The 4,717-nt window shown below is 40.0% G+C and overlaps 1 protein-coding gene across 1 annotated transcript in view; it reads left to right on the top strand.

The window, feature by feature from the left end:
- The window catches only part of PKD1L1 (polycystic kidney disease 1 like 1), a 270,006-nt gene that overhangs the window by 50,868 nt on the left and 214,421 nt on the right, over nt 1-4,717 (top strand). The window lies entirely within an intron of this gene.

Raw genomic sequence — 4,717 nt, 5'->3', positions numbered from 1 at the left:
TAAACAACCCTTATGTATTTGCATCGGTACACGGCTCCTGGGTGGTCTTTGGGGACCCCGAATTCTGGGCATAACACTTTAAAATAGTTTTAAATTCTTTTTAAATTGTTACACCAGACACTTAAAAGTAGCTGAGTGGGGAATAGGAGAAATCCTCTGCACTCAAGACTGTTTCTGGAATACACAATAGTAATCTATGCCAAGGGTTCAGAAGATTTGACAGGCCCCTCTCTCAAGTCAATATGGGGACTGTAGGAGAGAAAATCCCAGACAAAATGGTTGTTTACTCCTGGGTCCTTTTAGACACGGTTTGAATGTCACTGTAAATTTACATACAGCACTGTAGGATAATGCACTGTACCATAAGGTCAGTTTGAACAGTAAGGTCGGTGGTTCAAACTCGTCAGCCACTCCTTGAAACCCTACACAGGGTCACTATGAGTCTGAATGGACTCACGGCACTTTAACCACAACTACGCAAATTTCCATGCCACCAGATGGAAACCATCGCTTTACTGAATTTATCTTGTAAGTGTAGATTCCAGATTACGTCAGAATCACTTAAAACAGAACATACTTGTATAATTTATAGACTTTAAAAAACTTTTTGTTATGACATGGGTGGAAGTTTACAGAGCATATCAGTTTTCTGTTCAGCAATTCATACACGTTTAGTTTTATGACATTGATTGGAATCCCCACAATGTAACAGCTCCCTGCTTACTCTCTCCCTGTGTTTCCCATTTCTATTCATCCTTCTTTCCTATCCCTTTCTACCTTCTGAACTTTGCCCCTGGGCAAAGGCTCCCCTTTTGATCTCAAATGGTTAATTGTTTTAAGAATGCTACCTCCCTGGTGTTATTGTTCACATGGTGTTGTTATAGACCTGTGTGTTGTTTGGCTGAAAGTTAAGCAAAAAAAACTTCCACGCTTGAAGGGTGACTGGTATGGTGCCATAGGATAAGCACTAGCCTGCAAGGTCTGTTGGAACTGTAAGGTTGGTGGTTCAAACTCATCAGCCACTCCTTCTAAACGCTACACAGGGTCTGACTATGAGTCGGAACCAACTCAACAGCACTTAACAACAGCAATGAAGTGTGTAAGTAAGGGCCGTAGTCTCAGGATTTCACCTATCTCTATCTAACCTGACAGTCTGATCTTTTTTTTTTTTAGGACTTTGTGTTTTGTTCTGAATTTTCTCCCCTTTTTTTCTTGAATCTTCTAATGTGATCCCTTCCACAGTGGTCAGTAGTGGCTGTCAGATCTCAGGGTTGTAGCTGCTGAGATTCATGTGGTCCATGAGTCCTTTGTAGGAATTGTTTCATGTGTCTTTGATTTTCCTCACTCTTCTTTATTTAGATGGAGAAAGAACAATACTTGTTTACCTTAGGTAGCCATTGACAAGCTTTTAGAGCTCACTCATTATGCATTTGAAGTAGAATGTAGGACATTTTTCTGATGTTTGTATTGTGCCAATTAATAATGATGACCCCCAAGACTATGGACCTTAGCCCCCAGACTAAGTGATTGATTCATTCTCTCAAGGTGTTTGATTATGGCTAAGAAGTTTTCTAACTTTGCTCCCTGTGTGCTCTCTTACATCCATGGGTATATTTGCAGCTTATATAAATACATATGTAGAAGTATCCTTTAAGCATATATAGTTTCATGGGTGTAGTCCTATATGCCTTCTCACGTTTGTTCAACTTATTTGTATTGCCAGTCCTGGTGTGGCGCTGTGGGTTAATGCGCCAGACTGCAAAGCCGTTTGAAGTACATGCTCAGTGGTTCAAGCTCACCAGTCGCTCCTTTGAAACCCTGTGCAGGGTCTCTATGGGTTGGAACTGATGCAACGGCACTTCACAACAATATGTACGCTTGTCGATTATTGTTACTGTTGTAACAAGACTGTGCATGTAATTGTGTTTAACTCTGTTACTTTTAACTTTTGGTCCTCCCAATTCCTTTGCCTTGATGATTTTGTGGTGGCCTCTTCTTTATTGTGTATTGTCTTCCCCCTCACCCAAGTTAATATGCGTGTACCCTTTAGTTAGGACTCCTGGTGTGGCGATATAGTATCAGCACTGGACTGCAAACCACAAGGTTGGCAGTTCAAACCTACCAGCTGTTCCTCAGAAACCCTTTACAGGGTCACTATGAGTTGGAACCAACTCGACAGCACTTAACAACAGTAATAACTAACACCCGTTAGTTAGTGATTCCCACTTCCTTCACTTCTCAAAAGTAAGCATCTTTTTCATATTCTTTCTTTTAGATCAAGATCCATCTTTCTGGTATTCTCTCCTTTAAGTCAATAACTATATCCCTAGTTCCACGTATACTTCTGCATCTACTTTGAATTTCTGGCAGCTTCCTGTCGATGTATTGCTGAAATCTTTTTTGAATTAATTTCAGCAGAATTTTACTTGCATGTGATAGCAATGATAGTTTGATGAGTTCCACATTCTGTTGAGTTATCTTTCTTTGGAATGGGCACAAATATGGAGCTCTTCCAATTGGTTAACCAGGTACCTGTCTTCCAGGTTTCTTGGCATTGATGAGTCAGCGGCTCCAGTGCTGTATCAGTTTGTTGAACTATTTCAATTTGTAGTCTCTAAATTCCTAGAGACTTGGTTTTTGCCAATGTCTTCAGTGTAGCTTGAATTTCTTCCTTCAGTGCCATCCGTTCTTTATCATATGTTACCTCTTGAAATGGTTAAACATCAACCAATTCTTTTTTGTACAAAGTCTGTGTATTTTTTGCATCTTTTTTTTGTTTTGTTTTAATGTTTTATTGTGAATTATGTGATAGTGTACATGGGAGAACATTAGCTTTACATTCATCCTATCGTATACTGTTTCATTGCCTTTGATACAATCCCCTCCATGCATCATCAACCAGCCAAAAGGTACACCCCGCAAGCCTGCCCTTGGTTGTCAGCACACAGCCCCTCTCCCTCTCTGGGTCTAGAGTCCCCAGCCACTCCATCTGTCCACATCATCATCTCTGCCTCCATCTCTGGCGTCACTGTTTCTCTGAGTAGGGTCCTGCACTCCACTCTTCTCCATTAGGTCCCAGGGCTCTCCGCTCCTGGACTGCAAAGGCAACCACTCCCCTCCTTTTGCTACAAATTGTCTATCTTTACAGTCAGTCCTGATAGTAATTATTCACTATTGTCCTTTCCATCTTCTTTTGATGCTTCCTACATCATTCAATATTTTGCCCGTAGAATCCTTCAATATTGCATTCAAGGCTTGAATATTTTCTTTAATTCTTTCAGCTTGGGAAATACTGTGCTTGTTCATCCCTTTTGGTTTTCTAACTCCAGGTCTTTGCACGTTTCATTATAATACCTACTTTGTCTTCTCGAGGTATGCTTTGAAAATTTCTCTTCAGCTTTTTTACTTCATCATTTCTTCTAATCACATTCTTTCCATTCAAGAGCAAGTTTCAGAATCTCTTCTGGCATCTATTTTGGTTTTTTAATCCTTTCCTATACCACTTATCTGTCAGTTTGTCTTACTGTGGTGGCTTGTGAGTTGCTGTGATTCTGAAAGCCTGCCACCGGTATTTTAAATACCAGCAGGGTCACTCATGGTGGACAGGTTTCAGATGAGCTTCCAGATGAAGACAGACTAGGAAGGAGTGACGAACTGTTTCCAAATATTTAGTCACTGAAAACCTTATGAATAGCAAAGAAACACTGTCAGATATAGTGCCGGAAAATGAGCCCCTCAGGTTGGAAGGCACTCAAAATGCGACTGGGGAAAAGCTGCCGCTTTAAAGTAGAGTTGGCAGTGATGACATGAATGGAGAAAAGCCCACGGGATCTTGATTTGCTGATGGGGCAAAATGAAGAGAAACAGCTGTAAATATCCATTGAAAACTGGAACATGGAATGTACGAAGTATGAATCTGGGAAAATAGGAAGTTGTCAAAAATGAAATGGAATGCAACAAACATCGTTATCTTAGGCATTAGTGAGCTGAAATGAACTTGTATTGGCCATTTTGAATCTGACTACCACATGGTTTACTATGCCGGGAATGACAAATTGAAGAGGAATGCTGCTACATTGTCAAAAAGAGCCTATCCAAATCAGTTATGAGGTACAATGCTGTCTGTAATAGGATAGTAACCATGAGCCTACAGGGAAGACCAAATAACACCAGTATTATTAAAATGTACTCACCACCAAAGCCAGTGAGGATGAGACAGAAGAATTCTACCAACTTCTTCAATCTGAAATTGATCAAACATGCAAATCAAGTTGTATTGATCATTACTAATGATTGGAATGCAAAGGTTGGAAACAAAGAGGAAGGATCAGTAGTTGGAAAATATGGACTTGGTGACAGAAATGATGCTGGAGATCACATGATAGCATTCTGAAAAACCAATAATTTGTTCATTTCAAATACCTCCTTTAGACAGCATAAGAGATGATTATACACATGGACCTCACCAGATGGAATACACAGAAATCAAATTGACTACATCTGTGGAAAGAGACGGTGGCAAAGCTCCGTATCATAAGCCAAAACAAGGCCAGGGGCAGACTGTGGAACAGATCATCAATTGCTCCTATGAAAATTCATACAAAAGATGAAGAAAATGAAAACAAGTCCATGAGAGCCAAAATATGACCTTGAATATATTCCACCTGAATTTAGAGATCATCTGAAGAACAGATTTGATACATTAAACACTAAAGAC

Source organism: Chrysochloris asiatica, unplaced genomic scaffold (genome assembly GCF_000296735.1).
Source record: "Chrysochloris asiatica unplaced genomic scaffold, ChrAsi1.0 scaffold00384, whole genome shotgun sequence".
Lineage (NCBI taxonomy): Eukaryota > Metazoa > Chordata > Mammalia > Afrosoricida > Chrysochloridae > Chrysochloris > Chrysochloris asiatica.
The sequence above is the reverse complement of the archived record's forward strand: the minus strand, read 5'-3'. Positions and strand labels throughout refer to the sequence as shown.